Genomic DNA, 22,435 nt, shown 5'->3' on the forward strand with positions numbered 1-22,435 from the left:
TGTAAAGGACCTCAGGTTTGTATAGTTAGGAAAAATACAATTTACTTTAAAAATTTTTATTTCTGAAGAAGGCCAAAGATTTACTTACTTTTCTAACATCATGTGACCTATGGAAAGTGTGTGGATTTCCCTTTTTAATGAGAAAACACTACAAACATTCTCAATCTTTGTAGGGAGAGTGGTTGGTTTGTGCTAGGGTATAGGAAAATAGGACTTTCTGGGGTGTTTGCCGTGACTTCTAGGTAAACCTTAAGTGCTTGAACTGGGCGTAATGTCCTGTCTGCTAAATTGAATTTTCTTATAAGAATGGATTTCCTTTTTATAGGATTCATATTCTTGGCCAGGAATGATGGGCCAGGGGACATTAATAATTGATGGTCAGCTGTTTGCATGATGCATCGTCCCCATCTAAGAGAGCCCAGTTCACTAATACTGTATGAGCTCCTGATGCTAATGCAATCACGATCACCTTTTATAGCCTGTGCATTGTGGTTGTATTGGGTCCACTGAACTGAGGGGCTGATAGAAGTCTAAGCACCTTGTCCAGGGACCAAGAAATTGGAAGCCTTTTAATCTTTGGGCCTTTGTAGAGCAAAAGACTGTGGAAGGGAAGTGACAGCTTCTATACTGAGTCAATCCCGAATCCCATTAAAGCAAAATTCCATTAATGCAGCCTTGTATGTCATGACTGTTGTAACCACAAGGCACTTGTCTTCAAAAGGGTATATAAGAAAAATATAGTTTCTATATAAAATCTCAACTGGGCTCTCAGTATGGATATAATCTAACCATATCTTCCATACAGACTGGTAATGCTGGATAGAAGTCCGTAATTTCTGGATCGGGGTCCCGTGTCACCCACTATACCTGAAAAAGTCCATTCAGCACTTATTTCTAGGTAATTCCGTTTGCTAGATACCAGAGAAAAGCTTTGTAAAGCTGGGGTTACTACCCCAGAGCGAGCCCCAAGAAATGGAGTCGTGCTTTGGTAAAGGGTGAGATTGTCACAATCACAGGACCCTGCCCTATAAAGATTCCCAATGTAAAAGTCCCAACGAGAGAGGTGCCGATACAAGCCCATGCACTACTCAGCTTTTGTACACAAGGCAATACTAGCCGCATTCCATTTTAGCATGCGAATTCGTTCTTCACGTAATTTTGTTGTGCTCTTATTTTGTGCGTTTGTTGCGCTATTATGGCATCCTTTTATGGCATCCTCACAAGGTTCTTCTTCAAATCTTGAGTACCAGTGTTTTGTTGTTTTTTTAGGCGATTGAGGCTCCTTATTTTCCTTTAGTTTAATAATTAAAGGAATTTATAACGCCCGTCTCGATCTCCTGTCTCGGCGTCTCTTGACCTCTCTTGGTCTTGGGTCGACTTGTTTGTTTTGTGTAATTTATTTGTAATTCTTCCTGCCCTTGGGAAAACTTCTTCCTCCCAGGAGGATTCATTTATGGCTGGTTCTGAACAACGCAGCAGTAGTTGCGCTGCATAAACAAGTGGGTTCAAGTCGAATCGAATCAATTAGGTTATGGTTCTATCTTCTCCATAGCAAACAGACACAAGTGGCATCTGTCTGCCACCCTATCGTATTTCCAAAAGGTCGCTGCTGAGTTTCCCTATCCAGGGCCTCCCCTGGTGTGGAAAGTCCAGATTAATTTTTGCACTAGGTACCTAGCAATGTTGAGGAGTAATTATTATAATAGATATTTTTTAAAAAATCTATACGTGAAGGTCTCGGCTTAGAAAGGAGAGACTTTCCCTCCTACGATCTGGGATAGAAAAGCCAACGACGGTAGAATTGATCTTTTTGTCCGTTGTTTAGGTAATAGGAACCAATGCCTGTTTGTCCAATTTGGGGCTATTAAGTACACTATTCCTATGAAGGTTAGAGGCGCATCTGCCCTTTTGTGCTAGGGTGTTTGCTCTAAACCTTTGAAATCTGGGAAAATGGAGAAAAAATTTTTTGTCCTTCCCTTGTTCCAGTCTTAAGGAAGGCATCTCTTGTTGTTGCTTGACTGTCCAGGTTTGGAGACACATACATCAGGAGTTTGTGATTCTAGTATGTGGCGAACAGGTCCACTTCTGGTTGTGGAAGCATGTTGGCTATTATTTGAAAAGAGTGGTTGTCCAACATCCACTCTGTTGAGGCTGTCGTTTTCCTTGATAGAGAGTCTGCTATTACAATGAGACCCCTGTGAGGTGAACTGCAGACATGTGCCACTTCTTGCTTGAGCCATCCGAAGGATGGCTAACATTACCATATTGAGAGGAGGTGAATGTGATCCAGACCTCTTGATGTAGGATATTGTGGTTATGTTCTCTCTCTTCTGGAGGTGTGAGTTTTTTGAGAGACAAAAAGACAGCCATCAGCTCCAAGAACTTGATATAATTCCTGAGTAGCTGATCACCTCCCTGCCACCTGACAATCCTCCCAATGTCCTCCCAACGTGTCAACGAGGCATCTGTGAGTTTGTCACTCATACAGATGGAGGAGTCAGGGTGACCTGTTTCACCAGAGATTCCTTCCAAATTTAAGGCCGAAGTATCTCCCCAACTCTTTTTATCCTTTGATGAGGTCTGTCATGTAAGGCTGATGTGGTATTTAGAGCACAGCAATATTTTAACACCTTCTCAGTGTGGTTTTCGAAAAATGCACTCCACACTGGATATCTTACTGCAACTTGAAACCTCTGTCTGTGAAGCATTTGCCTGCAAACAGCACCATGTGACAGTGTTTTTTGATACAGAAAAGGCATATGACACTGCTTGGAGACATGGAATTCTCAAAACAATGCATAATAGTGGTCTACGAGGAAAATTACCTTTATTTGTCAAATCATTTTTACATCGTAGGTATTTTAAAGTTAAAGCTGGCAGTACCTTATCAGAGAAAAGGTGCCAAGAAGGTGTTCCCAAGGGCAGTGTTCTCAGTGTAACACTTTTTGCTCTGGCCATGAACAGTGTTAGAACTGTTATTCCAAGAGAGGTCTTAAAGACATTATTTGTGGATGACCTGTCAATATCCTTTGCTGCCACCCGGATGACTGTAGCTGAAAGAAAGTTACAATTAACAATAAATAAAATAGCAAGTTGGGCTGAGAAACAGGGTTTTAAAATCTCTGTAAGCAAGACTACTGCTGTCCACTTCTGCCAGACCAGGGAAGTACATCCTGATCCAGACCTCTATTTGTATGGCCGTCGAATCCCATGTGTAGAACAAGCACTCTTCTCAGGCCTAGTTTTTAACAGCAGAATGACTTGGGTCCCCCATATCAAACATATAAAAGCAAAGTGCCTAGAAGCTGTATACATCTTGAAGGTGCTGTCTCACACCAGTTGGGGAGCTGATAGAAATCTTGTACTAAAGCTTCATAAAACCCTAATCTTATCAAAGCTGTCATACGGTTGTGAAGTATATTCTTCAGCTTCTTCATCTAACTTAAAAGTTTTAGATTCTTTTCATCATTCAGGTATTCGTATAGCCACAGGAGCTTTCTGTTCATCACCAATATCTAGTTTGCTAGTTGATGCAGGAGAAATGCCCCATGAACTCTATCACCAGTCATCATTACTTTGATACTGGTTTAGAGTGCAAAGACTTCCCAAATCTCTGGCATTTGCTGTGGCAAACAGAAATATTTTTATATATTATACAAAATTCATCCAAGATATCCTACTCCTTTTAGCCATAGAATTAAAAAGATTTTAGAGGATACAAATATTAGAAAAATTCCTGTACTTCCTTTTGTGTATCCCACTACTCATGTCTGGAAGTTACCTGCTGTGAAATTCTGCAGATACTTCAGTGGAGCAAAGAGGGATAAATCTAATGAGGAAATAAGGGCAATATTTTTAGAGCATGCATCAGAGCTTATAGATACAAGATTTATATTTACTGATGGTTCCAAATCCAGTGCTGGCGTTGGTCATGGAGTTTTTAGTGAATCTTTTAACCAAAGAGGTGCACTTCCTTCAGGTGCTTCAAACTTCACAGCTGAGCTGTGCGGCATCTTAGTAGCACTGGAACATATTGCAACACTCCCAGTGTCTAGCTACACAATATTTTGTGACTCTAAAAGTGCCTTACAGTCCCTGGAAGTCTTCAATGCTGATCATCCCTTAGTGTTGAAGATCTTGCAGTGGATCTTCTTGCACCATTATAGAGGAAGCATTGTTTCTTTTTGTTGGGTTCCTGCCCATGTGAACATATCAGGAAATGAAGAGGCAGACCAGCTAGCCAAACTAGCAGCACAAACTTTGATACCGAGAAAATGCCCTGTTCCATATCGTGATACATTCCATGATACTGTACTGTATATGGAAATCCATCCAGCATTTATGGGTACTTCAGTGGGACAGAGTAGGCACCAATAAAATTAAAGAAATCACTGGTTGGAGACACCCTTGGAAATATGACCTAATACCAAGGTAGTGAGAGGTTTTATTGTGTAGATCATGTATTGGCCGTACACGTTTAACTCATGGCTATATGACAAGTGGGGAGAATGAGCCCTTCTGTGACGATTGCTTAGTTACTCTGACTGTTAAGCATTTACTGGTTGAGTGTCCCAGTCTAGTGGAACTTAGGCGTCATTTTTATCATATAGCAGTGAAGCAGGTGGTAGTTATAGCATGGCAAGACTGTTGAGAGAAAGTATATGTATTAATAATGTTACCTCTTTTATCAAAGGAGCTGGTCTTCTCAAATATATTTGACAACTGTGCTGTCTTAGTATATTCATTTTTTATTATATCAAATTTATTAATACTGTAGTTCTTTTTAGCAGAATTTTATTTATTTATTTAATTTATTTATTTATTTATTATTTTTGTAAGTTATATTTTCTTTTTTTATCAAATTTATATGTAGTTCTTTTTAGCAGATTTTTATTTTTAATTTTGTTTAACATATCATAAAAGTGAAAAGATAACATTAAGTATTCGGTGTCGGTGACCCTGGTAGTTGTGACACCAGATAACCCACAATCAGTCAGATCAGTCATACTATACCAACAGGCCAAACTGCAAAATTTTTGGGATTAGTATTTGATACCCAAATTGGAAAGCCCACATAATATACGTGAAATCAAAATATAAAAGAATATTAAATCTAATTAAAAAACTATCAAACGCTACTTGGAGAGCCGATAGACATACCCTTACTGTACTGTATAAAGCTGTGTTGTCTATCATTGAGTATGGAAGCAAAATATGTGGCTCAGCATCAGATGCAACACTGAAAATGTTGGATCCAGTTCACAATGAAGGCCTTGGAATATGTTCAGTAGCCTTTAGATCATCACCAACCTCATCTTTATGAGTTGAATGTAGTAAACTACCACTGTCTTTCCATCTAGAATTAATAACCATGAACAGTGCCGTAAGAATCCAAACAAGTGATTCACCAACAAAAAAATTATTTGAATTAAGAGATGTATTAAGAAACAGTCATTCACCTCCTTTCCCAGTTACAGCGAGAAGATTATTTGAGTCATTGAATATAAATATACAATTACTTTCAATAGTAAAACTATCTCCTCTTTGGAATATGGATAAAGTAAGAATTTGCACACACTTAAAATATTTATCAAAAAGTTACTCATATACCCCAGAACACCATAGACAACATACAGTAGAACATATACAGGTAATCCTAAAAGGTCCCCATTACATAAACATATACAGGTAATCCTAAAAGGTCCCCATTACACAATATACACAGATGGATCTAAATCACAGTACAGAGTGGGATATGCTGCACTATTCCAAGACAAAACATATCAGTTCTCTCTACCTGATTCAGTCATATCATTAACTTATATATTTCACTTTCATTATGGCACTGAATGATCCTGATGGGTTCCGGCGCTTGGTCTTCAAGACCTAAATTTCATAATCAATCAATCAATCAGTCTACCTGATAATGCCTCAGTATTTACAGCTGAGTTGTGTGCATCAGCTATAAAAATAATTAAAGAAAACTCTTGTAATAATTATGTGATTTTTAGTGACTGGAAGCGCTGTAGAAGCCATTTAAAAGTTACCAAAAAATAACATTGTACAACAAATTACGTTATTACTCCATGAGTTGTATAATAATGGGAAAAATATAGAAATATGTTGGATCCCTGCCCATGTAGGGATTAAGGGAAATGGAGAGAATGATAAAGCAGCCAAAGAAGCAGCCCATCTGAGAAGATCAAATGTAAATACCCCTATTAATGGTTATGTAACACATAGAAATAGTTATTATGATTAAATGACAAAATGAATGGAATGAACAACCTGAAAATAATAAGTTGAAGCACATAAAACCAGGTGTTAGAAAATGGAGTTCATCATACCAAAGAGAGAGACATGCGCAAGTAATTCTGACATGTCTCCGAACAGGCCATACTCGTCTGACACGTGGACACTTGATGAGCATCCCACATGACCCTGCTCCCGAATGCTCAGAATGCAAAGTGATGATTAAAATTAAACATGTGTTATGTGAATGCCCAAAATATAACCAACAATGATTTTCAATTTTCGGAAATAGGTCGAATGGTGAAATTTCATCAGAATCTGCAATATTTTCAATCATTCCAGTTTTAATATTCATAAGGAGCTGTAAGTTAATTGATTAAATATAAAAAGTAATGTATGAAAAAACAAAAGCCCATGGGGCATTTAAAAAATCTTAATGTTAAAAATCTTAAATTATTCTGATTTTTATCATTAGTTTTTTTATTATGCAGATGAAAACATGATAAATGTATTTAATGTGTGCATGTGTTCTAGTGTAGACGCATATGCCTTTTTGCATACTTATGTTTAAAATTTCATTTTCATTCATCATTTTGTCCCAGTTCTTGGCCTATTGCCTTTTTAAGCCTTCGGGCCAGCCCTATGCTCCATCGACTTGGGACCACCTTGACGTGGTGAGGAGGCTCTTGAACCCCAGGAATTCGTTCCCATGTTTGATTCCAAGTGTCCCATATATCATTATATATTTATATATGGGTCCATTTTTGTGAAATTTTAAATTTGTTCCGACACAATATACAAACCCTCGGTCCTTTACATTAGGAGATTACTTTCAGGCGTAGGCTGGAAACGGCCGTTGAACTTCAAACAAGGTGGTTTAGGCAGTTAACTACTGTCCAGGAGGCGGGAGCACCGCCTGCCCGGATGTAAACATTCCAATTTGCTTTCGGCCGTCGTAGCGTGCGGACGTTGTTCTTCGCTCTCTGCCTGACTGCATCTTACTTCTAATTCTGGTGGGAATTTCCTGTTTTTTTCATCATCATGGAAAAGTTGTCTAAACCCTCCTTTCCCCAGCGTGTGTGTCCCGGGGTAGGGGGTAAAAAGTGTAATTCTTTTTGTTCTAGAGTCGACGTGGACCCACATGCACTCTGCACATCTTGCAGGGGGCGTGTGTGTTCACGCGACTCTACTTGTGATGAGTGTTGTTTGTGGTCCTCCGAGCAGTGGGGTAAGTTCGAGGGGAGGCGACGTTACCGTCGTAAGCCTTCCAAGGAGTCGTCCGAGGGAAATACGCCCCCGACGACGCCGTTGGTGGCTAATACTTCGGGTTCGTTTCTTCCTCCCGGCGAGCTTCCTCTTCTTGCTCCCTCTCCCTCGGGTGAGGACTCCCCCTCCCCTTCCTCTTACGTATCTTCGTTGGTGGAAGGGCGCGGGGGAGAGTTGGACCGCGGCATCCTCTCGGAAGTCTCTTCCCGTTCCGGAGGTGAAATTTTTCCTCCGGATCGAGTAGAGGCTTCCATTGATAACCCGACTTTTGCTTCAGGTTCCGGACTGGATAGCCAGGCTATGATTCCCAGCTCTCCCTGGCTACACCTGGGTCTACCTGGCTCGGCCCTGGAAGGCTTGGCTCCCCTGGCCCCCCCCTCCAGTCACGACCCACACGGCAGCGGCAGCCACGACTACTACCGTCACCTATTCAAGATTTGTCCAGATGCCGGTTTCAGTGGCATCGCATCTGGACACCCAGGTATCGGCGTCATCTGCGGGCCAGCACGCTGTTCCATTACCACCTGGCTTCCTGGCTCCATTCTCGCGTCCTGGCCCCTCCTACATGGTGACGTCATCTTTCCCGTACGTGACTGTTGCTGACCCTGGACTGGCCTTGGACACGGTTCCTCGCTTGACTCTCCAGCCCGGCCCTTCGTCTGCCTCAATCCCCATCCCAGTGACTATGACTAGGCCCGACCCGAACCTGCACGCGGGAGGGGCGGCGCCTGCATCCCTGGCCCCGCCCACTTCTGCTTCTGGCCGACGCGCGGCTCTCCCTACCCAGGCAATGGCTGGTCCGAGCTCCGCCGTCTCTGCCCGGGTTGCTTCCTCTGCTGCTGCTGCCCCTCCTGCTGTTCCTGCTGTTCCTGCGGTACCTGAATCGGCGGCCTCGCTGTCCTGGCTTGGGGATTTGACTGCTTTCCTGAAGCAGATGGTGAAGAAGAAGAAGAAGAAGAGGTCTAGGAAGGTGTCGTCGTCGTCTTCGTCTTCATCTTCATCGTCGTCGTCGTCTGCTGCTTCTTCCTCTTCTCCTTCCGAGGCTTCGCGGCCGAAGAAGAAGAAGTCTGTCTCTCCCCCCCCAAGAAACTTCGCACCGAGGTTTCTAAGGGTCTGCCTCCTTCCACAGGGAAGGCAGTGGGATCTCTCGTTGGCTCTTCCCGATCCTTGGATCAGGGAACCGCTTCCCCGGCCTCCGGGCCAGGGGCATCGGGAGCCAAGGGCGTGCAGACCAAGGTCGGCACTTCCCCCGCTGCGCCTAAGAAACCTCCTGCTTCTAAGGCCAGCGAGACCGCGTCGGGCGCTCGTTCGCGAGTTGCCCCGAGTACCCGGGTCCCCAAGGAGACTCGGGTATCCCAGGCTGTTACGGTAGATACTTCTCGCCGTACAGACCAGGGCGTGGGACGAGAGAAAGAGCCGGGGCATGCAGGTGCTCCGCCTCTTCCTGCTGGCACTCCTTCTAGTGCCAAGTCAGGTTCCCGAGACAGTGCTTCAGGCCCGTGGGGCCGAATACAAGGAGAGACAGGGAAGAAGTCCCCTACTCATTCTTCTCGAGAGGCTTCGGCCTCAAAGAAGTCTGGAGCGCGTCCAGAGGACAGCGCAAGCTCGCGACAGCCAGCCGCACGTTCGGCTCCTCCCAGTCCCCGGCCACGCCCGCGCGGCCAGCCTGGCTCGGGGGAGACGAATGCGCGGCTTGACTCTCGCGAGCCGCTCCGCTCTCCTCGGGAGATTGTTTCACCTGGGCTGAAACGATCTCCTCGACCTGAGGGCTCGTCATCACCGCGGGTTGGTGACCGCTCTCGGCCCGCTGCCTCTACTGGTTCTGCCAGTTAGGGCAGCGGGAGCACCCGATCTTCCTCGCCTGTCCCCTCCGCCCCTTCGGTCTCCTCCAGGGGGCGTGAGTCGGAGAGGAGGAACTCTGGGGATCGTTCTCCTCAGAGTCCAGCTGCGTGGGGGTATGCACCTGGATCGGTCCTTGGCTCGACCAGGTCCTACGCCCGCGTAGTTCAGGAAGGTCCTCGGGGTCTGACGAGGTTCTCCCCCCTGCAGGGAGAGTAGTTCGGGAAGACTGCACCCTGGAGGGACTCGAGGGTCCTCTGCCCCAGGATGCAGACACCCCCGAAATACAGAGGACTTTTTCAGAGGTTATCACGCTGATTCGTCACCACAATGACCCCGGGGAAGGGACCACGGCCTCTTCTGTGGATTGTCCGTCGCGCCTCGAATCCTTCTGGGGACCCAAGAAGGAACCCAAGGCTTCGGTGGGACTGCCGTGGTCCGCGCTTGGCGAGGGAGTTCTCGATCAAGTGAGTGGTCTTGTGTCTGGGCAAGACAGCTCCCTTCGATCGAGTCGCTCGGACAAGCTTCTTCCCCCCCCTCTGCCTCATCAGAAGCGCTTTTATACTCCATCGGAAGGGGCGTTGTCGACTAAGCAGGTTGAACCGGACCTGACTCGTTTGGATCCGGGTCTTTCGTTGCAGCAATTGTCGGCAGAGAACATTTCTCTCTCCCAACAAGAAGCTGCAACCCTGGAAGCCACCGCCATGGCGGCCTTCCAGGCAGTCTCCTGGCTCGATCTGTGGTCCTTCACAGTATCGAAGGTGGCTGCTTCCTCGGGCGCTATCGTACCTGGGGAGGACTCTGCTTTTGGGAGACTGTGCCAGTCTGGAGGTAGGGCTATTTCCTACCTTGCCCACCAGACTGCAAACCTGTGGGCGAACCTGGTGTTAAAGCGGAGAGACGCTGTTCTCTCTCGCTTTGCCAGGTCTGTAGGTCCCGAGTCGGCAATTGCTCTACGGAATGGACCGTTGCTGGGTTCCTCCTCTCTCTTCCCTAGAGAGTTGGTGGACGCTGCGGTGGACAAACGCCGTGCCGATGAGAACAACCGGCTTGTCCACCAGGCAGTGGTTAAGACCTCCGGGTCTTCTCGTCCCACTGCAGCCAGGTCTTCGGGCCAGGCTGGCTCTTCCTCGGCCCCTAAGAAGTCCCAGTCTTCGAAGGGGTCCCGAGGAAACACCCAGCCTTCTTCTTCCTCGAAAAGAGGGGGTTACTCCCGTCCTTTTCAGCCCCCTTTCCAGTCCGGTAAAGGGGGCAAAGGGAAGAAGAAGAAGGGGAAACGCTAGGGGCGGCGTTCCCCCCCAGAAGCTGCCAAAGGTGGGGGGGTGCCTGTCGAGCCATTGGGCAACATGGCAGCGACACGGAGCCGAGACCTGGATAGTGGATGTCCTTCAGGAGGGATATCTACTACCCTTCGAGTCTCGGCCTCCCCTCACCTACTCGCCGGTCCATCTCCAAACTTATCTTTCAGGTTCGTCGAAGGACATCGCACTACAGCAAGAAGTGCAGGCCATGCTGAGCAAGAATGCTGTGGAAGTCGTGTCGGACCAGTCTCCAGGCTTTTACAGCCGTATCTTTCTCGTGGAGAAAGCATCAGGGGGATGGAGACCAGTCATAGACCTCTCTCCCTTGAACCGTTTCCTTCGCCAGACTCGGTTCACGATGGAAACAGCGCGATCTGTGCTGGCTTCCATCAGGGAGAACGACTTCATGCTTACGGTGGACTTGAAGAATGCGTATTTCCAGATACCCATCCATCCATCCTCACGCAAGTACCTCCGCTTCGTCCTCGGGGAGTCGGTCTTCCAATTCAGGGCACTTTGCTTCGGGCTCTCGACCGCTCCCCAGGTGTTCACGAGTGTTCTCTCTCGTGTCAGCTTGGGCCCACTCGCGCGGGATACGTCTGCTGAGGTATCTCGACGATTGGCTAGTCCTGGCGAGCTCTCGCTCGCAGTTGCTACAGGACAGGGATCGTCTTCTCGAGTTTTGTCAGGATCTAGGGATCGTGGTAAATCTGGAGAAGTCAGATCTCACCCCCAAGCAGAGGACAAAGTACCTGGGCATGCTGATAGACACGGTGGCAGCAAAAGTCTTTCCCTCGGACTCTCGCATCAGCAAGTTCAGGCAGGCAGCACAGTTGTTCCTGTCTCGACAGGAACAACCAGCTCGGCAATGGCAAGTCGTCATCGGTCACCTGTCGTCTTTAGAGAAGCTAGTACCTCACAGGCGTCTTCACCTGCGGTCTCTCCAGTGGAGGCTAAAGAAGCATTGGTCCCAGTCCCGAGACCCCCATTCCTTCCTCATTCCTCTTTCCGAGGAAGTGAGAAAGGACCTTCACTGGTGGCTAGACGACAGGAACCTCTTAATAGGAGTATCCCTGCATACTCCCCCTCCGGACATGCTTCTGTTCTCGGACGCATCGACCGAGGGATGGGGCGCACACCTGGAGGAGTTGCTGACTTCGGGAGTGTGGCACGAGACGACAAGCACCTTCACATCAACATCCTGGAGCTCAAGGCAGCCTTCCTGGCCCTCCAAGAGTTCCAGGATCGAGTGATGGGACACTCCGTGGTACTGATGAGCGACAATACCACGGTAGTGGCATACATCAACAAGCAGGGGACTGGTGTCCCACCAGCTTCATCAATTGGCGCAGGTGCACGAGTGGGCCGTAGCTCACTCAATAGAGCTGTCAGCCAGGTACATTCCAGGCAAGAGGAATGTGGTGGCAGACAAGCTCAGCCGCCAGAGCCAGGTGGTAGGGACCGAATGGTCCCTCCATCAGGAAGTGGCGGAAAGGCTGTTCGATCTGTGGGGGCATCCAGTCATCGATCTGTTCGCCACCCGGCACAACAGGAAACTCCAGGTCTTCTGTTCCGTCGTGCCGGACCCATGGGTCGCTGCGGAGGATGCGTTCCAACACCCGTGGGACAACCTCGATACACGCGCCTTTCCCCATTCTGTCTGATTCACCGGGTGATCAGCCGGTGATGATCACCCCGAATCTCAGAATGACTCTGGTGGCACCCAAATGGCCCCAGGCCAGGTGGTACCCGGACCTGCTAGCTCTCCTCTCAGAGGTGCCGAGAGAGAGATCCCCTGGCCCAACCTTCTGCGTCAACCTCACGCGCAACGGTTCCACCTGGCAGTGCATTCCCTGTGTCTTCACGGCTGGAGGTTATCCACCATCTCTTGCGAGCGAGAGGCTTTTCGCGCCGCGCAGCAACAGAGATGGCAGGATACCTCAGAAGATCCTCCGCAGCGGTGTACCAGGGAAAGTGGTCCGTCTTCTGTGGTTGGTGTCGTCGAAGGGGTATCTCTCCGGTCGGAGCTACTGTTCAACAGGTCGCGGACTTCCTCGTCTTCCTTCGCCGAGAGAAGCTTCTCTCCGTTTCAGCTGTAAAGGGCTACCGAGCCGCACTCGGCCTAGTCTTGCGGCTGAAAGGAGTAGACATCTCATCCTCTTTCGAGATTTCTCTACTCATGAGAAGCTTCGAACGGTCTTGCCCACCCAGGGATCTCAGGCCCCCTGCGTGGGATGTGACTCTTGTATTAAGGAGCCTGACTCGTGCACCGTACGAGCCTTTAAGAGAGTCGTCAGACAGGGATCTGACCCTCAAGACTGTTTTCTTGCTTGCCCTGGCATCGGCGAAGAGAGTTGGCGAGCTTCACGGACTTTCCTTTGATGTCAAACACTCGAGGGGATGGGGATCAGTTACGCTCGATTTCATCCCGGATTTCGTTGCGAAGACTCAGAACCCTTCGGTCCCTGACGCACGGTTCGAGTCCTTCACGATCCCCTCCCTAGAGGACTTCGTAGATAATGATCCAGACGAGATGCCACTGTGTCCTGTTAGGGTGCTGCGGCGCTATCTGAAGAGGACTCAGCACCTCCAGCCTGAGTGTCGACGACTCTTCGTTAGCACTGGCTCGACCAAGAAAGAAGTGTCCAAGAATACCATGTCTTTTAAACTTCGTGAGACGATAAGGAGAGCGTACTCTGCTGCAGGAGAAGACGACACCGGTACGCTCCGTCCGAGAGCTCACGAGGTTCGCAGCATTGGTCCGTCCCTAGCATTCCGGAAGAATATGTCGGTACCACAGGTGCTGAAGGCAGGGGTGTGGTCCCGACAGACTACCTTCACCTCCTTCTACCTCCGGGATGTTGCACACAAGTCCTTGGACACTTTTTCCTTGGGTCCTGTGGTGGCTGCTCAACAAGTTGTGTAGCTTATCCAGCTCCCCTAGCGGGACAGGTTGCATCTCGCCTATGTTGTACGGTAGTGATTGGGAGATGAATCTTGAGTGACTGGCCTCTATTCCTCTCCCCATCCTAAGCTCTCTTCCCACGGGCAGGGAGCGGACGTGCCGTTACAAGCTGGACCGGGCGATCGAGGCAGGTAAGCACATAACGAGAGCTTCCGTTCTATTTCCTTTCAGGTTAATAGAAGCAACCCCACTCCCTCCTCTTGCAAGGGGAGGAGGGAGTCCATGACTTTGAGACAAACCCAAAACTTGTATTTGCCTTATTGTCATCCGACGTCAATTCTTCCTAGCCTACTTTGCATGAACTGACGTTTCCTCTTTCATGCAAAGGGGCCCAGAAGTCTGACAACTGATCCTGCGTTTCCTACAACCCGATCTTTTGTCAGAGGCAGTTTTTTCCCTTCCTCGCTCTTACGACCAGGAAGGGAAGACAAGGTGGTGAACTCCAGTCAGTTCAGAGAGACTTTTTCAGATTCCTCCCTCCAATCAGTAAGTCTCCTAATGTAAAGGACCGAGGGTTTGTATATTGTGTCGGAACAAATAACAATTTTTAAAGTAAATTGTATTTTTCCTAACTATACAAACCCGAGGTCCTTTACAATTATGCCCACCTCATGCCACCCCTCAATCTGTACCTGGGCTGAAAAGCAAATTGGAATGTTTACATCCGGGCAGGCGTTGCTCCCGCCTCCCGGACAGTAGTTAACTGCCTAAACCACCTTGTTTGAAGTTCAACGGCCGTTTCCAGCCTACGCCTGAAAGTAATCTCCTAATGTAAAGGACCTCGGGTTTGTATAGTTAGGAAAAATACAATTTACTTTAAAAATTGTTATTTTCCACTTGCTAAAATTTATTGGCCCTGGTAAATAGGAAAAGATATCATAGTTGGGACTGGGTTTATATCTGAGGCTAAATAGTGGGAACTGTGGTAGGACCATCAGCTACCCGATAATCTTTGGATCTGAGAGATATCATATTGGTAATTCAAGGGTGGAACTATTCTTTGGGGTTGGGCCATGGATTCCAGGGGGTGTCTGGTTCTGGGAATAGGACTCTCGGCATTCTATTCGGTTTCCCCATAATATGATTAGTGGGGGTGATTGTATTCTTGTAATACTCTCAGTCCTAGCGAGCAGGTTTGGCTTACACTTGGGCCATACTCTCAGTCCTAGCGAGCAGGTTTGGCTTACACTTGGGCCACTCTAATCATATTGTGCCATCCTCTGTGGGGTAGGGTGTGGCATGGACATTTGACAGTTGGTTCTCACTTGTGCCATTAGTGGAAGAATAAACTCCATGAAAGGCTGATGATAACTTTTTTAAGGTTTTCACATTTACTTAATTTTTTTTTCTCTCTATTCGATCTTTTATGAGTTTTTGCAATAAAGATTCAAGTACCCCTGGACCCTCTGATGATACTGGTTTGGCACAGATGACGACCTCTGCACCCACCTTGCAGATTGAAAATCCACCAAATGTTGATGACCTTAGATCGGCTTCAAGACAAGAGGCATCTGCTTTGGAATCTGCTGAAAGTGCAAATAAATTGGTGGCAATGCTAGAACCATTTATTTACCCAAGTATTGAGCTTGAGGAAGATAAATCTATCTTGTTCATCGAATCTCTTCCATTAGCTATGAGATATGAAATAATAGATGAGGAATTTAGCAAATATGGAATTATTAAGGAAATTGGAATCAAATTGGGAGACACTTTTCAGTTCTGGCAGGTTTGGATAATAGACTATAAAGAGGCTTTGTTGCCTTCTCCGATTGTAAGAAGTCTAGAAAGAATATCTCATGTTTGTTACCTTACTTGAAGGTATATTATCCAAAAAACCCTGATGACAACAAAATTGTAAAACTCAGTAGCAAGAACCCCCAAGCCAGCAAAATGGCTTATAGTAACAGTTCAAGAGCAGCAGGGCAACATAATACTATTCAGGAGGTATTTGAAACATCAGATAGGAGGCATCAATAATTCCAGAATTGCATACTTTGGACAAGACAGCTTTTTGATCCATGCTGAATCAGTGGAACAGGCAGCCATGATATCCAACTGGAGGATTACCCTAAAAGGTAAGATCAAAGAAGTAAAGCCTCACTACAATTTTAGCTATGCTAAAGGTGTCATCTTCCACCAGGGCTTATATGAATTTTCAGAGGAGGAATCCTTGATATGTGTCCTAGTGTTTGGAGAGTATTTAAAGTACCTACATCTTCCATGATTATTTTTACAATTTATGTTGAAGGCTTACCAAATTTCATTGAAACTGAAAAAGAAATAATCAATATTTGTCCTTTTAAGCCCCGGCCACTTCAGTGTTTCAGCTGTTTTGGTTATGGCCAGCCATCCCGGGCATGTACAAGACCTAAGCTCTGTGGTACATGCTGTCTCCCAGAGCACGGTGATTGTTCAAGACAGTTGAATTGCATAAACTGTAAGAAGGAACATAGTCCTAGCGATAGGAATTGTGAATCTTACAAAGTTGAACAGGAATCTTTGCTTAAAGCCCATGCAGAACACACAGTGTGGGGATATGAAAAGAAACTCATAGCTAGGACAACTAAATACAGTGATGTAGTGAAACAGAAATATAGTAATTCCAGTTCCCTCAGCAAACAACCATTACCAAAGAGGGAATCTTGTCCAAGTCCCCATCAGGTAAGCCCTCTCTTTCAAGGGCCTCATATTCTTCATTAGTCAGTCAACTAAAAAGGTCTCTTCATAATGGCATCATTTGATATCTGCGTGCACGTGTGCAAAGAAAAGCTAAAAAATTCCTGTTGAGAGAGAGAAATCCTTGTATAGTATGTCTGCAAGAAACCAAATTAGGCCCTTGTATTTTTTATCTTGGATTTCATTATGAGATTTTCTCCTCTGTTCCTCATGCCAGCAACCGTGCACGTGGGGGAGTTGCTATTATTGTGAGTAAATCTTTGGTATACTTTCAAATATGCTGTACTGTACTACAAATTTACAGGCACTTGCACTAAAGATAATTTTAGACAAGCAAATTAGTGTCTGTTCCATCTACCATCCTCTTAGATCTGCCTTTTCAATGGTGGACATTCATTGTTAAGTCAGTTACCATCACCTTTCATGCTTGTAGGCAATTCTAATGCACACAATCCATCGTGGGGAGATGATTCCTTAGATAATGGGAGAAAAGTGATAGAGGAAGTTAATAATAATAATAATAATAATATCGTGCTTCATAATAATGATGGTATGATGACTTACCATAACATACATTTTAATCCTATTCAGCTATTGATCTGAGTATATGTTCCGTAGACATAGCTTTAGATTTTAACTGGTCTGTTAATGATTATCTGAATGGTAGTGATCACTATCCTATCCATTTTAAGTTCGTCTGGAATGTTCCTACAGAAGCACCACCAAAATGGAAGGTAATGGAAGCAGACTGGGTGAAATATAAGGTGGGTATAAAATTAAAAAAAACTTATGAATCTTTTAAATGCTTTTAGAAGCATATGACTATTTTTCAAAAACAGTTTTAACCATTGGAGAGGCTGCTACACCTAGAACAAATGGAAAACTACGAAGACCTACAGCTGTCTTTTGGTGGGATAAGAATTGTGCTTTTCTCAGAATCACAAGAAGATGCTATAAAAATACAAGTCATGTGGCACATCTACTGCTAAGATAATATATCAACGAGCTATGGCCAAACAGCGTCGATATTTTTGTAGTGCAAAAAGAAATACATGGATATACTATATAAATGGGATTATTCAAAAACTCCATCCAGAATAGTTTGGAAGAAAGTAAGGAAGCTCCCAGGGAAATTTTCTCCTCCTAAAACACCCTCCTTAAGGTTGGAGATTCACTAATAACAAGTCCCAAAGATGTAGCTGAATACCTAGGTCTTCACTTTTCTAATATTTCAAGTCCAAATAATTATCCCACCGACTTTCAAAGGATTAGGAACTCCCAGGTTCCTGTAGATTTATCTGGTTGTAGTCTTGAAGCTTACAATGCTAATTCTCGCTTCATGAGCTACAAGATGCCTTTTCTTTAATGGATGATACTTCTCCTGGTGAGGATACTATCTGTATGTAATGCTTCGACAGTTACCTGAAGAGGCAAAAACTTACCTCTTGAAGATTATTAATAGAATTTGGGATACTGGAATTTTACCAAAAGGATGGCAAATTGCTGTAGTAATTCCAATTCAGAAACCGAATAAAGACCCTCATCAGACTACTAGTTACAGGCCCATAGCTCTTACTAGCTGTGTATGCAAGCTGATGGAGAAGATGATCAACTCTCGTTTAGTCTGGCATTTAGATGCACAAATTACTTTCTCCACTCCAGTTTGGATTTCGCAAAAACACATCTGCCTTGGACCACTGCTAAGACTTTCTAATCAGATTCAACAGGGCTTTGTAAACCAGTGCCAAACAATGTGTATTTTTTGATTTAGAAAAAGCGTATGATACAACATGGCATCATGGAATTATTAAGCAGCTACATAAATTGGGCTTAAAAGGAAATATGATTAGGTACATTAAATTAGGCTTAAAAGGAAATATGATTAGGTTCATTAACTCCTTTTTAACAGACCTGTCTATAAGAACAAGAATAGGAAATACTTTGTCTTCCCCATCCAAACTAGGTGTTCCACAGGGGAGTGTGCTAAGTGTAACTTGCTTGGCTGTTGCCATTGGTAGCATCATCAATGAAATTTCAAATCCTGTACGGACCTCACTTTTTGTTGATGATGTGGCTATTCATTGCACTGCATATGATGCTGAGTCGGCTTGCAGATATTTACAAAAATCCATCAACTCTATCTCTAGATGAGCAAAACAAAATGGCTTCAGGTTTTCTACAAATAAGACAGTTGCTGTTCGTTTTACTAGGTGTAGTCGTCAAGAAGCTGTACCAAATTTGAAACTTGATGGGCTGTTGTACCATAAGTGAATGGCATAAAGTTTTTAGGAATGATAGGCCAGCCCTATGAGAGCTGAAAGTCAGCTCAGTGGTCTGGTTAAACTAAGCATATTGAAAATTTAAAGTGCAAAGTAAAAAAAATCTCGCAATCTTTTTAAAGTGATCTCTGGCTTTAACTGGGGCGCAGATAAGAAATCTTTGCTACAAATATATGATGCACTATGTAGATCAAAGTTGGATTATGGAAGTCAGACTTAATCATCAGCATGCAAAAGCAAACTCCATGAACTTGATGTAGTCCACAGTACTTTATGGGTTTACGTATTTGCTCTGGGGCTCACCCAACATCTCTTGTCGAGAGTCTTTATGTGGACACGCACCAACTTCCACTTAATTTACAAGGAGAGGAGTTAGGCCTCCGATACTTGATGAGGATTAAAAATAAGGTTATTCGTCAACTTGATGCTAGCAATTTCAAGCCAAGATCTGTTCCATTCCAGATTCGGCTAAATGTATCTGTAAATGATAATTCTATACAGACTCAGAATGTTCATGAATTTGGCCCTTTCCAAAACTCACCTTGGCTCATACCAAAAGCTGAATTGTGCAAGAAAAATAGTCAAAAAGAACACCCCTGTTGAAGCAATAACATTACTGTTTTTTCAGAATATGATGAAGTTCATAATAACGACTATAAAATTTATACAAATGGCTCGAAGTCAGGCGAGGGAGTAGGTTTGGCTGTTGTCACAGATAATTTTGTGATGTTGCAAAGCTGCTTCCTGCTGCTTCAGTATATACAGCTGAGCTATCTGCCATTGTTAAAGCCCTAGATATAGCATATCATTCAAATAAGAAGTCTTGTGACATATATTCAGATTGTAAAAGTACTCTGGAAAGCCTGAACAATTATAATTCATCCCATCCTTTAGTACAGAAGGCTCAGGCTTGGCTGTTTCGCATTTCATGTAAGCCTAAAACAGTTTGTTTTTGTTGGATTCCTGGTCATCTTGGGATCCCAGGGAATGAAGAAGCAGACAAAGAAGCAAAGAATGGCTGTACCCAAGGAGAAATTGATATAAACATAGTTCCCCACTTAGATACGAAAATATCTGTTCGCAATTATATACTAAGTGGCAAGAGCGATGGTCATCTCCCCTTCTTGCTATAAATAAGAAGTTAAAAACTATTAAACCTCAAATAGGATTTTGGCAGTCATCCTATCAAAGCAACAGGAGGACTGAAGTTATCCTAACAAGGCTGAGGATTGGTCACTGCCGACTGACACAGTTTTCTTCTTGATGGTAGTAGTGCTCCAGTGGTGTGTTCACTGTGATAGACCTTTGACAGTTGAGCGCATTCTGGTTCACTGCACCAGGTATGCTGATGAGAGGCGGGTGTACAATTTAGATGGTAAAACCATGACAGAAATTTTGGGAGATAACACTGATGTTGGCCCTGTTTTGAGTTTTTTAAAGGCTTGTGGTTTTCCTAAAAATATATCTGATAATTTTTATAGATATGTATTTTTTTATCTTATTTATGGCAGTTTTTAATTCCATTAGAAATTAAATCACTTCGATTTTACCGTTTTAAACATTGATCTTCAGAATATCTATTTTAAACTCATTATTTTTATCATTTCCATTTTCATTTATTCTCATCATAGCACTGAATGATCCTTTGGGTCCCAGTGCTTGGCTTTACGCCTAAATTACTTGCTCCATTCCGTTCCAGCCCTATGAGAGCCATTAATCGACTCAATGGTCCGGTTAAACTATTTAATAATAGTAATAATAATTTAACTTGCTCTTTTCTTTTCATGCCACGTGTGATTGCATAGCTATATTTTAGAGGGAGGCAGTGCCCCAATTTGTGCTCACTGTGGTGGCCAGCTATCCATTGAGCACATGCTGGTGCACTGTCCTAAATTTAATCGCCTTAGGGCAAAGTACTTACTAACTGGGAAGACTATTTTAGAACTTTTAAATGATGACGTTGAGGTAGATACTCTTTTGGGTTATCTGAAAGAACCTGGTTATTTTAATGAGATGTGATATTGGTATATTTAATAAAGATTTTAGTCATATTTACTCTTATACTGAGTATATATTGTGAATATAAAAGTTTAATATATACTTATTTTTTGTTGGTTCTATCTAATATCATTCTTCATTTTTCACGTTCATATTTTAACGTTGATTTTTACTATTATGTCATCATTCACCTATTCATTATCAATCATATCATAAATTTATATATTCTGGCGCTTGGTCTTCAAGACCTAAATTTCATAATCAGTCAATCAATCACCCAGATTCAAAGGTGGCCTGTGTTGAGCAACTCTTGCCTTGTTTCATCTTCACGAATTCCAGATTCTAATAAAATAACAACCCTCTCATCAGCCTTCATATTTGTAAGGTTCATATCCTCAGCTTGTTCCCTAAGGTCAACAAGAAAATCAGTAAATGACTCACCAGGCTCTTGTTTCTTCTTACAAACTACTTTGATCCACTGCAGTGTTCCTTCAATCTCGTAAGAAAGACGTGATATTATCTAGGATTCCATTCAAGATCATTGGATTATCCATTACATGATGAATTCTTTGCAGAAAATCCAAAACGTAGGTACTAGGTACTCATGAGAGTTTTCTTTCTACTTTGGAACTTGTATATAATTTTTCCATCTAGCTTTCCACTTCAGGAAAGGTTTTAGACACAGTCCTTAAGTCATTATGGTGGTTGAAGAATGGAAATATTTGTGGTTTTATGTTTTTGCTGTTAATCTTACAGAGAAGCAGTATTTTTTCTACAGATACAAACCCCAATTATTGGTTACGATTCTGATGCTCAAGCTTGAGATACTCACTCTTGTTGTTGTTGCCGCAATTGCATAATAAGCAACATAGGATCACATATATTTTGGTCACTTCTTTTGGTCTCCCGTCAGTCAGAAGTACAGGGGTTTCATCTTTTTGCCCTCTGTGAAATGCAGTGGCCTAGGCCTTCTTTATTTCTGCTTGAAGAAATTGAATCAATCTTGCTGAACTGTTCCTTTGTGTTGTAATTCATTCCCAGTGCACACAAATAATTCTAGGTTTCTTCAATAGTCAGGCTTGTTGTATCATCCTCAGTGAATGTCATCATGATCCTCTATTATTTATATCTCACTGTAGTGCTGAAGGTCCATTATAGTTTTCTGTAAAAGAAAACTATTGTACTGGCTTTATTCTGTCCGCACTTGTTTTCTGTCCACCCTCAGATCTTAAAAACTACCGAGGCTAGAGGGTTGCAAATTGGTATTTTGGTCATCCACCCTCCAATCATCAAATACCTAATTGCAGCCCTTTAGCATCAGTAGTTTTTATTTTATTTAAGGTTACAATTACCACCGGGCTGCTGTTCAAGTTCCATGGGCCACGGCTACAGTGTTATACTGAGACCACTGAAAGATAGATCTGTTTTCGGTGGCCTAAATTATTCGCTGTAGCTGCTGTACAGAAAATTCGATTATGCAGAAGAAACTTCAGCGCATTTTTTCACTTGTTTGCCATGCAACCACTTTGTAATTCATATTGCCATGTAAAATACAAAGCCCACTTAAGGTACTGTACGTGCTGAAGAACACTTTCAGCCATTGATTCCCGACAGCCCAGATTTTGTATGGTAACGCAGTTTGTAAACAAACATTTCATTTGTAAATAATCGTTACTCATTACTCTAATAGTAATTAATGTACTCGACATTAAAACTTGGGAAGAACCTAGAACTAGACACACAACACTGATTAAAGCAAGAATATTTAATTCTCAGGGAAATTTGACATGTAATTATTCACGGTTAGCTGTCACCCAAATTCAGCGAGCCATGAAATACCCGTAACTAACTAACATACC

The 22,435-nt window shown here is 44.0% G+C and overlaps 1 protein-coding gene across 1 annotated transcript in view; it reads left to right on the plus strand.

The window, feature by feature from the left end:
- Positions 1-22,435, plus strand: part of LOC136849330 (long-chain fatty acid transport protein 4-like) — a 431,083-nt gene that overhangs the window by 17,655 nt on the left and 390,993 nt on the right. The window lies entirely within an intron of this gene.

This window comes from Macrobrachium rosenbergii, chromosome 20, assembly GCF_040412425.1.
Source record: "Macrobrachium rosenbergii isolate ZJJX-2024 chromosome 20, ASM4041242v1, whole genome shotgun sequence".
Lineage (NCBI taxonomy): Eukaryota > Metazoa > Arthropoda > Malacostraca > Decapoda > Palaemonidae > Macrobrachium > Macrobrachium rosenbergii.